The sequence below is a fragment of the Sus scrofa genome, chromosome 8, assembly GCF_054392235.1.
Source record: "Sus scrofa isolate SSC_HxYL_T2T_F1_AM1 chromosome 8, Sscrofa_HxYL_maternal_Yorkshire_Landrace_v2.0, whole genome shotgun sequence".
In the NCBI taxonomy this organism is placed as follows: Eukaryota; Metazoa; Chordata; class Mammalia; order Artiodactyla; family Suidae; genus Sus; species Sus scrofa.
The window spans coordinates 30,752,014-30,765,205 of NC_139390.1; the positions used below are offsets into that span (position 1 = coordinate 30,752,014).

At 40.1% G+C, this 13,192-nt stretch overlaps 1 protein-coding gene and 1 pseudogene across 1 annotated transcript in view; one reads left to right on the forward strand and one right to left on the reverse strand.

The window, feature by feature from the left end:
- SMIM14 (small integral membrane protein 14) overlaps positions 1–13,192 on the reverse strand; it is a 75,028-nt gene that overhangs the window by 50,765 nt on the left and 11,071 nt on the right. The window lies entirely within an intron of this gene.
- LOC100511462 (large ribosomal subunit protein eL43 pseudogene) lies at positions 6,667–6,995 on the forward strand (annotated as a pseudogene).

Consider the following 13,192-nt stretch of genomic DNA (forward strand, 5'->3'; position numbering starts at 1 on the left):
GTCGTAAAAATAACAGTGCACTGAAGAAGTTCTAAATAATTCAGGAGAAGAGAGAGGGAAGTAAATACGGACACACAAGAAATAAAACTGGCCATGAGCTGGTAATTAGTGAAACTGGTACTGGAGAATTTTTTACACATTTTTACTTTTCTCTACTTTAAGGTTTTTTAATAATAAGTTTACTTTATATATCAGTATTTTTCCGACTATAATTAATATTTGTGAGAGCAATCTGACTTTGGGCATAAAGTAAGCAACAGTTGGAGTTCCCGTCGTGACGCAGTGGTTAACGAATCCGACTAGGAACCATGAGGTTGCGGGTTCAATCCCTGCCCTTGCTCAGTGGGTTACCGATCCGGCGTTGCCGTGAGCTGTGGTGTAGGTTGCAGACGCGGCTCGGATCTGGCATTGCTGTGGCTCTGGCGTAGGCCGGTGGCTACAGCTCCGATTCGACCCCTAGCCTGGGAACCTCCATATGCCATGGGAGCGGCCCAAGAAATAGCAACAACAACAACAACAACAACAACAAAAAGACAAAAGACAAATAAAAAAAAAAAAAGTAAGCAACAGTTTACAGATGACTTTTCATGCAGCACAAAGGGCAAAACATATCTAAAGTTCTCATACTATCCACTCCTAAGCAGCTCTTAGGATGAAAAAGCAATAAAAGAACCCACTCTATGTTAGGAGGGCAAACGCAATTCCCCTCAGATCCGGATCATTTCCTCCTTCAGCAACAACCAACAAAACTTTCCAAGTAGAATTCAGCTATAATAAATCAGTTGAGTCATTCCGTTTCTATGTGTGCTGAGGGAGTTTTCCAGTGCTGTTAACCAATTTATTATCTGCTGTTAGAACCTTAAACACGCCAGCTCATGCTGGGTGGGTTTAATTTACCTTATTTCACCTCTGGGGAGTCAAACTGAACTGTTTATAACTTTGGAAAAGGTGGAAAAGTAGATACTGTTGTTCTACTACTGTGTTTTCTAGAATCGTGCCATGGAGTTACATGCTTATATACAGGATTGATTCCTTAAGAAATAAACTTCTTACAAGTGGTTCGTGGAGTTCCCGTCATGGCTCAGCAAAAGCGAATCTGACTAGTATCCATGAGGACGCAGGTTCCATCCCTGGCCTCACTCAGTGGGTTAAGGATCTGGCATTGCCATGAGCCGTGGTGTAGGTGGCAGATGTGGCTTGGATCCTGTGTTGCTGAGGCTGTGGTGTAGGCCGGCAGTTGTAGCTCCAATTTGAGCCCTAGCCTGGGAACCTCCATGTGCTGTGGGTGCAGCCCTAAAAAGCAAATAAATAAATAATTTTTTTTTTTTTTTTTTTAGGGCTGCACCCGAGGCACATGGAGGTTCCCAGGCTAGGGGCCTAATCGGAGCTATTAACCACTGGCCTACACCACAGCCACAGCAACGCCGGATTCGAGCCGAGAATTCAACCTACACCATAGCTCACAGCAACTCCAGATCCTTAACCCCACTGAGCAAGGCCAGGGATCGAACCGAAACCTCATGATTCACAGATTTGCTTCCATTGCGCCATGACGGAACTCCAAAATTAATTAATTAAAAGTGGTTATTGGAGTTCCCATTGTGGCTCAGATGTAATGAACCCAACCAGTATCCATGAGGCCAAGGGTTTGATCCCTGGCCCTGCTCAGTGGGTTGAGAATCTGGAGTTGCCATGAGTTGTGGTATAGGCCACAGATGCAGCTCAGATCTGGCATTGCTGTGGCTGTGGTGTAGGCCAGCAGATGCAGCTCCGACTTTACTCCTAGCCTGGGAACCTCCATATGCTGCAGGTACTTCTCTAAAAAGACCAAACCTCTACCCCCCCAAAAAACCAAAGTGCTTCTTGATTAAGCCAAGCACTGTTAGTAGCAAATATTTGTTAAACAGCAACATTATGTATTATGTATTTGGCATCAGTGGCAGTACCCCCTGGAAGCATATAAAGTGGCAAATGTCAACCTTCCCATTCTTCTCTGCCCAATGCTCCTCCCTTCTCCCAGAGGTAACACAGTTAATAGTCAGGTGTAAATACTTCCAAGCCTTTTATAGGTACTTATACCCTTATAAATATATATATACACATATCACTTTGGTGGGCTGTATGAGATTATACTACACATGTTCTGCAACTTGCTTTTTTGTAACATAAAAAGCCCTGGAGACCTTTCAATATATAAAGCTCTATTTCATTATCATTTTTGGCAGCACCCATGGCATGTAGAAGTTCCCAGGCCTGGAACTGAACCTGCACCAGAGCAGCGACCCAAGCTGCTGCAGTGACAATGGCACATCCTTAACCCGCTGCATCACAAGCAAATTCCTTCTATTTCATTCTTTCTTAATGGCGTCATAATACTCCAAAACATTAACAATTTTAGAATTTCTTTAGCGAAGATAACTTAGGGCCCTTCCAATTTTTTTTTGTTAATATAATGTTGCAACATATATTTTTGTGCCCCTACTTTTTGTAGGACTAAGTACAAAATCTTAGGTCTAAGGGCAGTCACAAAAAAACTTAACCAATTTTAATTTTATCAATAGCACATAGTACTTATTACTAATTGCACAGCATAGTAATTACATACAATATTATTACTATCACTAATACTACATAATATACGATATACTCAATTTAAAATTTTTTTGCCAGAATGTAGGCCCCCAAAATATGTCTCATTGCTTTCCTAACTCTAATTTCCTAATTCTAATGAGGCTGCACATCTTTTCCAATTTATTAGCACTTACATTTCTTTTTTTTTTTTCAAACTCTTTGAGGAACTGATGTGAGGAGCTCTTTATATTATTGATTTTTTTTCTTTTTATTTATTTATTCTTTTTTTAAATGGCCACACTTGCAGCACACGGCAGTTCTCAGGCCAGGGGTCCCATCGGAGCTGCAGCTGCTCCAACACCACAGCCACAGCCACAGCAAGGCCAGATGCCAGCTGCGTCTGCAACCTACACTACAGCTCGTGGCAATGCTGGATCCTTAACCCACCGAGCGAGGCCAGGGATCAGACCCTCATCCTCATGGATACTAGCTGGGTTCATTACCACTGAGCCAAGACAGGAATCTCAAAACTATTCTTTTTTTTAAAAAGGTATACACAAATACACATGAGTAACAAAAATATCCAAAATACAAAATTTCAACATAGGTTTCAAGACTGTAAAAGTAATTTTCAAATGAGTTAGTTATTTTTGTAACACACTGCAAAATAGTAAACATTTTAAAAGTATTTTTAACATGAAAGGTTTGGGATAATCAGTTATGAATTCTTAAAGCAAATAATCCAGTCATATGCTAAATTAACACACAAGAATTCTCACATTCATTTTGAATGAAACTCCCATTAAATGACTCTAACCTAAAATGGCCTTACTTGTTAACTTCTTGCTTTACCAATGGCTAGCAAATTTCATTATCAGTGGTAAATGTAACAGAAGCAGGAAACAAATTTAAAAGAATACAAGAAGGAGTTCCTGTTGTGGCTCAGAGGTAACGAACCTGACGAGTATCCATAAGGACTCCGGTTCAATCCCTGGCCTTGCTCAGTGGGTAGGCCTGGGAACTGGCATTGCTGTGAGCTGTGGTGTAGGTAACAGTTGCAGCTCCAATCCCAAGTTGCTATGGCTGTGGTGTAGGAGGCAGCTGCAGTTCCAATTCCACCCCTAGCCTGGGAACTTTCATATGCTAAAAAATAAAAGAATACAAGACGACTAAGAATGATGTGGTCATGAGATCTGAATAAAAGACAAAACCCTGAAGATAAGTAAAAATTAAGAGTCAATAACCAAAATAGAAAATAAATCTCTTAAGTCCCTAAGAGATCAAAGAGTTAAAATAGCAAGTCTCTAAAATATATCTGAAACAGGTAAAGCCCAAAGGAAAAGATAATTACCAAAAGGTGCTACAGCTAATTATTAAACCTTTTTAAAAGGTCATCTTAACTAAGTAGTCAAATAAATACAAATTAATATAAGAATGTTTGGAGTTGCTGCTGTGGCACAATAGGATTGGCAGCGTCTCTGCTGTGCTGGGATCCAAGTTCAATCCCTGGCTCGCCGGCTCGGCACTGTGGGTTAAGGATCCAGTGTTACTGCAGCTGCAGTGTAGATCACAACTGTGATTCAGATCTGATTCCTGGTCTGGGAACTCCACATGCCATAGCAAAGAAAAAAAGAAAAAAAAAGAGGGGGGGGAGGCAAACTTATACCAAAAAAGTACCATGAAAATTGAGTCATAACTGCTAGTCTTTTTTTTTTTTTTTTTTTTTTTTTTGGTCTTTTTTGCCTTTTCCAGGGCCGCTCTCATGGCATATGGAGATTCCCAGGCTAGGGGTCCAATCGGAGCTGTAGCCACCGGCCTACGCCAGAGCCACAGCAACGAGGGATTTGAGCTGCGTCTGCAACCTACACCACAGCTCACGGCAACGCCAGATCCTTAACCCACTGAGCAAGGTCAGGGATCGAACCCGAAACCTCATGGTTCCTAGTAGGATTCATTAACCACTGCACCACGACGGGAACTCCATAACTGCTAGTCTTAGCAGTTAACAGCTACCGTCCTTCTGGAATGTAATTTGGCACTATGTATTAAGAACGATACAAATGTCATCAATGATGTACATCATCTGCGCTTTGCTTTCCAATACTCCAGCAGAGGGAGGGAAAGGTAGAAGGAGGGAAAAGGACCAATCTCCCTTACAGAATCCTAAGTAACAGGAATAGATGGATCCTTCTCTGGAAGGTGAAGTTAACCCTCCCCTGGCCTTGAATGTGGACTAGACTTAGTGAGTCACTTCTAAAGGACAGCATTGAGAAAGAGAAGGTAACTTTATAGTAGAGAAACCTAGCAAACACTCCCTTAACCAAAAGCTCCAGGTAAACACCATCACTGATAAGTCGTGTTACTCTCATGTACACTTTGATATGATGTGACGAGAAGGGCACTTCACCTCTGTGGTTTTCTTTCCCAAAACCTCGACACCAAGTCTAATCCTGAGAAAAATCGTCCAACCCAAATGGAGGGGAGTTCTACAAAATATCTAATCAATACTCCTCAAAACTGTCAAGAGCATTAAAAAATTAAATGAAGAAAAGAGTTCCAGTTGTGGCTCAGTGGTTAATGAACCCAAATGGCACCCATGAGGACGTGGGTTTGATCCCTGGCCTTGTTTAGTGGGTTAAGGATCCGGCGTTGCAGTGAGCTGTGGTGTAGGTCACAGACACGGCTTAGATCCTGCATTGCTGTGGCTCTGGTGTAGGCCGGCAGCTACAGCTCTGATTTGACCCCTAGCCTGGGAACCTCCATATGTCACAGGTGTGGCCCTAAAAAAAGAAAAAAAAAAAAAAAGACAAAGACGACACAGACAAAGAAGAAGGAAAGCCGACAAAACTGTCACAAGCCAGAGGAGACAAAGCAGGCTAACACTACTTCCACTGTTCGTATGTCATATGTCATTCATTGTTCTCCAGAAATTTTTGGGATTGCCCTCCCTGTAATTTCACCAAGTTTATAAATTAGTTATGATTTGAAGCAGAGTACTGTGTATTAAACATTTCTGTCCCTTCACGTAAGCATTCAAAACATAACAAAATGTAAGCTTATCTTCTATACATCTCAAATCAACACCTCCATTTAAAAAAGAAAACAGAGGAGTTCCTGTCGTGGCTCAGTGGTTAACGAATCCGACTAGGAACCATGAGGTTTCGGGTTCGGTCCCTGCCCTTGCTCAGTGGGTTAACAATCCGGCATTGCCGTGAGCTGTGGTGTAGGTTGCAGACACAGCTCGGATCCCGCGTTGCTGTGGCTCTGGCATAGGCTGGTGACTACAGCTCCGATTCGACCCCTAGCCTGGGAACCTCCACATGCCATGGGAGTGGCCCAAGCAATGGCAAAAAGACAAAAATAAAGAAAGAAAGAAAGAAAGAAAACAGAAGAAAAAAGAAGAGCAATCAGTTCTAAGCACCCAGAATTACTGCAACTTAATTTTTCTTTTATTTTTCGCAAGGTTGAATTATAAAAGCACTCTTATTTAACTTTCTGACTCTTGCCAATCTCTACTTTCTCCTCTTCTTCAATAAAGGTTAGTTCCCTACTTCTGCTTCCAAGAGCAATATTATCAAGAAATTAATTTCCTTCATAAGAAATGAATCAGAAATCCAAAATGCACAACATGAAATTCTAGTGGTTAAAGAAAAAAGTATGTAGAATTACTATCCGCCCAGAATCTTAACCTACGGATACTGGTTCTGTTAAGGTGATCAGATGTTTTTTTCTTGTTCTCCTAATTTTCTATGTTACATTTTAGTTTTTAAATCAAATTACATATATACATATGTAAATAAATGATTCTATCCAAAATAAATACTAAAGGAGTTTCCTGGTGGCCTAGTGTGAAGGATTTGGCATTGTCACTGCTATAGCACAGGTTCAACCCCTGGCCCAGGAATTTCTGGTATGCCATGCGTATGGAGGAAAAAAAAATACTAAAGGTTGATGCTTAACTTCCTTGCATTAATAAATATAAATTCTCATCTATGGGGAGATGTTTGCAAATGATTCAAAACCTTAAGAATTTAGAATTTAAAAATAATTATGGGCCTCCTCCTCCTCTCTGGGCTCAGACAAATTTGTGGTGACATGGATAAACGCAACAAGAACATCAGAATCTCAGGTAAATAGGGAATCCTTCATGCTGCCTCCCACAGGGAAATGGTGAGGGAAGCTGAAATCAGTCAGCATACTAAGCACATGTGCTCCTTCCACAGCAAAACAAGGTGAAGAAACGAGCTGTGGGCATCTGGCACTGTGGTTCCTACAAGAAAACAGTAGCTGGTGGTGCCTAGACCTACAACACCACTTCTGCCATCACAGTAAAGCCTGCTATTAGACTGAGGGAACTGAAGGAAGGGCCATTTGAAGTGCTGCTAGCCTATAACAGATGGGTTAATTTATGTAATAAAAAATAACAACAAAAATTAAAAATAATTATATAACGGATTGCTTCTGGAAAGTGAGCCTAAGAGGCTAAGAGACAAGTAGTAAGGTATCTTTTCACTGTATACCGTTTTGCGTCTTCTCAACTATTCAAAAAATATGAACTTTCAAAAAGAATAACCTTACAATAGTTTTTTTATTCTTCTCTTACCTGAACCATTAGCTCTAAGGACAAATAATTACATCTCAATTTTTCTTTTGAACTGAACATGCTAAATTACCTTAACCCTTGATGTGACCTTCCATCAACACTGAATCTGTTGGCTAGAGTTAATACATTAAAAAAGGGATTCGAAACTCTGCAACTGTGCTATAAAATAAACCAAGTTCCACTATCAATGAGAAATGACCAAATATATAAACAGACTATACAATGGATACATCTAAAGTCAGCCTTTGCCCTAAATCTGAGGTAATCATTCTTTATAAAATGAGTTTTCAATGTCTATCCTTCCTTACTCCATTTCTCTGGTGGAAGCTATAACAATTAAGAGAATCGGAGTTCCCGTTGTGGCTCAGTGGTTAATGAATCTGACTAGGAACCATGAGGTTGCAGGTTCGATCCCTGGCCTTGCTCAGTGGGTTAAGGATCCGGCGTTGCCATGAGCTGTGTTGTAGGTTGCAGACACAGCTCGGATCCCGCGTTGCTGTGGCTCTGGTGTAGGCCAGCGGCTACAGCTCCAATTTGACCCCTAGCCTGGGAACCTCCATATGCTGTGGGAGTGGCCCAAGAAATGGTAAAAAGAAAAAAAAAAAAAAAAAAAACAACTAAGAGAACCAAAATACTCAAACAACAAAGTATATAGCACAAATTACTAATGTTGGTATAATATTATGGTAATGTTTGGTAAATTTAAAATAAAGGCAAATGGGAATTCATTTTAAAATTCATTTTTAAAAACACACATAAAATGGAGTTCCTGTCATGGTGCAGTGGAAATGAATCCAACTAGGAACATGAGGTTGTGGGTTTGATCCCTGGCCTCGCCCAGTGGTTCAAGGATCTAGTATTATCATGAGCTATGGTGTAGGCCGGCAGCTATAGCTCCAATTTGAACCCTAGCCTGGACACCTCCATATGCTGTGAGTGCGCCCTAAAAAGCAAAACAAACAAACAAAAACAAAAACAAAACACATAAAACAAGAAAAATACAGGAAAAAAGACAAAGACTAGACTAGCTTTGTTTCAGGTGTTTTCTCAAGGCATGTTAAAAATCAAAGCCATCTGGAGTCCCCATCGTGGCTCAGTGGTTAATGAATCTGACTAGGAACCATGAGGTTGCGGGTTCGATCCCTGCCCTTGCTCAATGGGTTAAGGATTAGGCACTGCCGGGAGCTATGGTGTAGGTTGCAGACGCAGCTCAGATCCCATGTTGCTGTGGCTCTGGCATAGGGCAGCAGCAACAGCTCCAATTAGACCCCTAGCCTGGGAACCTCCATATGCCGTGGGAGCAGCCCTAGAAAAGGCAAAAAGACAAAATAAATAAATAAAATAAGTTGACAGAAAACACACGAAAACTAACATCGGCAATCTCTGGGTATCAGCATTGTATATATTTTATCTTTCAGTATCATATATTAACGCATAAATCAGGAAAAAATGTTGGGTGCAATAAAAATAAGGAAAATTACCTCAGATTTATCAATAAATAAACGGTAAAAAGTTAATAAATAAAACTTTAAGAAATGGCAGAGATATGGTTACAGTTTAAGAAATTTAATTTAAGGAGTTCCCACTGTGACTCAGCTGTAATGAACCCAACTATTATCCATGAGGATATGGGTTCGATACCTGGCCCTGCTCAGTGGATTAAGGATCCAGAGTTGCTGTGGGCCATGATGCAGATCACAGATGCAGCTCAGATCTGGGATCTGGAGTTGCTGTGGTTGTGGTGTAAGCCAGCAGCTGTAGCTCCGATTCGACCCCTAGCCATATGCCGTGGGTGAGGCCCTAAAAAAAAAAGACATATATATATATTTGTAGAAAAACAAAAAACTACTCTACCTCCTCCCCCTGCAAATAAAGGGCTCTTCTTGAGAAAGGAAGGATAACCAAACCTAATTCAAGGTCAGAGGATGAAACCTCTTTTTTTTTTTTTTTTTTTTTTTTTGTCTTTTTATGGCTGCTCCTGTGGCACATAGAGTTTCGAAGGCTAGGGGTCAAATCAGAGCTATAGCCTACTCCATAGCCACAGCAACAAAGGATCCAAGCTGCGTCTGTGATCTACTGCACAGCTCACAGCAATGCCAGATCCTTAACCCACTGAGCAAGGTCAGAGATTGAACATGTGTCCTCATGGATGCCAGTCAGATTCATTTCCACTGAGCCACAACAGGAACTCCTAAAATCACCTTTTCAAATAGCCAAATAGTTATATTGACCAAGAATGATACCAAAATTCTTTCCATTTAAAAATTAAAAATAAAACACACAGCAAGAGTAAAATACAAAATGACAATTTAGAATGCATGCAATCTGTTTTCATAAGACAGAAGATAGGGATGCTGGTCAATGAAATGAGAAACTCAGAAGAAGCATTTTATGCATCTTTATCTTAAAAGCATCTACGCTATTGATTAAAGCTCCAAAGTTATAAAATCAAGAAAGTGAAACACATGCCAGAAGCTGCTAGAACTGCCCTCAAAGCATTCAGGGAGACCACATTTGAATTTGCTCTCTCTACTTTTAACTTTATTCCCTTTATAAAGGTAATTACTCACCTCTATAAATATTCTTTTCCCCTAGAAAGAGCTTTCTGATCCCAAGTTTTTACACAGTAGCCAATCAGAAAACCAGTCAACTAAATAAGCAGAGCTATCCCAAAACTTTGGCTACCTTTCATATTAAACAAATATTTGTCTATCAATTTTAGTAATATTATCATTTATTATACTATATACTAACATGCTACAATTAGTAGTTGGGATTACTTTTTAGATGACCCAATATCTTAATGTAATAAGGTGTTCAAATTTACACACACACTTTTTCTAACATATTCATTTGCTTTATTCTTTTATCAGAAATGGATCTCAGGATATTCCCTTGTGGCCAGCAGGGATCTGGCATTGCCGCAGCTGTGGCACAGGTTGCAGCTGGCACGCAGTTTCCATCCCTGGCCCTGGAACTTTCACATGCCATGGGTGCAGCTAAAAAAAAAAAAAAGAAAGAAAGAAAAGAAATGGGTTTCAATCAAACAGAGCCGTATCTAATAAACTTTACCTTTGCCTGTAGCTTTCTAACTACTTTCATATTTTAACAGCAGCCCTTCTCACAAGGTCAAAGCAGGAAAATTTCCCCTGTTGTTTTTTTGGGGGGGTTGTGTGTTTGTTTGTTTTGGGGTTTTTTGTTTTGTTTTGTTTTTTTGGCTGCGCCTGCAGCTTGTGGAAGTTCCTGGGCCAGGGATGGAATCTGAGCTGCAGCTGCAACCCAAGTCGCTGCAGTGACAATGCCAGATTCTTAACCTGCTGCACCACAGGGAATTCCCTATCCCTGTTTAAATGAGGAAAACAGGTTCAGATAAGCTAACGATTTGACCATGATCACATATCCACCCACTATGAGACAGACCTTAGACAGGAAGTCACAAGGTCTTGGTAAATCTCTGACCAAGACTCCTTCCACATCTGTCAGATATGACCAATCATGCTAGGTATACTTGTTTCACTGTTTCATTCTTACCAAGACAACTTTCGAGTAGTACAGAAATTAGACAATCATCAACTGACTTCCTAATACTTCTAATGACATATTTTTCCCTTAAACTACATTTGCATCTCTAATTCTATAATGGGAAGTGGGCAAGGAAAGGATACAGGCTCAAGTTCAAATCAATCATCATTTGTCAAAAACCATGCTAAAGCTATGCCTGGGAGAAGAAGTCATTTTATTTATTTTATTTTTATTATTAAAGGATAGCTTATTTACAATGTTTCATCAAGTTCTGTTGTATAACGAAGTGACCCAATCACACACATTTCCCTGTACTGTGCAATAAGATCCCACTGCTCTTCCATTTCAAATGTAACAGTTTGCATCCCTAAGACCCCCAAAATGCCCACCCATCCCATAAAGTCATTTTAAATGTTGGAGTTCCCCTTGTGGCACAGCAAGAACAAATCCGACTAGTATCCATGAGGATGCAGGTTCAATCCCTGGCCTCACTCAGTGGATTGGGGATCCAGCATTGCTGCGAGCTATAGTGTAGATCTCAGATGCAGCTCAGATCCCTCCTGGTGCTGGCTGGCAGCTGCAGCTCCGATTCGACACCTAGCCTGGAAACTTCCATATGCCTCAGGGGCGGCCCTAAAAGGCAAAAAATAAATAAAAGTTTAAATGTTGAAACAAACCCCATTATATACTCTAAATACCATAATTCTCTGTGCTCAGGAGGTAATAATTCCTGAATTCTATGACAAATTTTTAAAATTCACACTAACAGCCAAGCAATTATAGTTACAAATTCCTTCTAATACTTGCTGTATTGATCCAGTAGGATGACCCTATGTTGCTTGTAAACAAAAAAGGTTACCCACCATTCCAGTTTTCTAAGGATCAAGTCATTAGCCACAGCAGTTGCTGACCTACAGGTAAACTCTGAAAGAATTTAGGATGAAGTATTCTGTGTTTTGAATTTATGGGCCCCTAGATAGTTAAAATACTTATCTAAGGAAGAATTCCAACAACCTCAGATTTTTGCATCTTCCCATGCACAGAAAAGCACTAAAATTGAGATATTTGAGGTATCTGATCCTTATAACCAGCAATAACCTTTTACCCAACTGCACATATGTATATACCAGCTCCTCCCTTACCTCTTTGGAACAGATCCTCAGAGCTATCTGGGACTCATCTCCTGTGCTATAGTCCTCAGTAAGACACTGAATCAACTCAACTCATTGAGCTTACATTGTGCTTTTTTTTTCAAGTCCCATCTAGAATTAGCTATTTATTTATAAGAGAAAATACAATAAAAACCCTCTCTGAAAATCTTGTCATAAAATGTTTTTATAGGATAACAAAAAGCTTAAAAGATATTCTTTCAGAGGGCATACTCTTCAAAAGTAAGAGACTCAAGCAGGTTAGAGTGACAAGAAAACATTCGTTTTTCATACAGTGAATTGGGAAAGTACAGAAGAAACAAGGTCAGAAAGACCAGGAGGCCTGTGCGAGACATCACTGTAGAGATAAAGTACAGATTAGAGGATGCTAAGTCTTCATTTGTTCAGATTCAACAAATCACGACTTTACAAGTGGTGCTATTAAAACTTTGGAGATGCAGCAGTTCACAACCATTCATTTAAAGAGGAAAGAACTGAAGCCCAGAGAGCATCAGTGACTTACCCAAAGTCATGCAGTAGAGGTGGGCTTCAAACCCATGTCTTCTCTCACTTCTCCTTTCCCTAAAAAGGATCTATATCTAAGTCCCCAGGGTCTAAGTCACTGGCAGAAGAGTTCAGAGGAGGATACAGAAAAAATAAAAGGCAGGGCCTACCTCCGAGAGTTTGTAATCAAGTTAATTATTAATTATAATTCATTCATATAATTACACACCAATATATAAACAAGAGACCAAAAAAATGTCATAGATAAACAACTTCTGTGATAATCTCTCTGGAGAAAGCTCAAAAGGAGAACTACCTAACTTCTATCCCATTTTTATTAGAAAGTGAACTCTTCAAGGTTATCAAGAATTTATCTCCTCAACTGCCCCATGTCTCTGCAGCACAGGACTGTGTTAAAGGTCCACCCCAGGGCTGCCACTACTTTTCTGGAAATTCTCAGTTAACGTGTTTCCTATATCTTAGTTATTACCTTCTCTTTCCTTCATGGCCCTTTTTTTCTTTACCTGTATTTGACTACATTGTAGGAATCATCTTTGGCAACACTTGCTAAAAACAGCATGGGATAGCAGAAAGAATATATCTTAGATAATGTAAGTTATGGCACTACTGAGAAATGGCTAAATTAGCCTCCCTGTGACTTCAGGTTCTCTGTGTATAAAACAGGAGAGATAACTGAAACTACTCATTTTAAAGGGTTGTCCCAAGGACTGAGTAAGAATTTGAAAAGAGTGCTTTATAAACTGTAAGATGTTCTGGGCCAATTCACCTCTAAGTCCTTAGATTTGAAACGTATCTTTAATCCTCAGCCCAAGTCCTCGGGGAC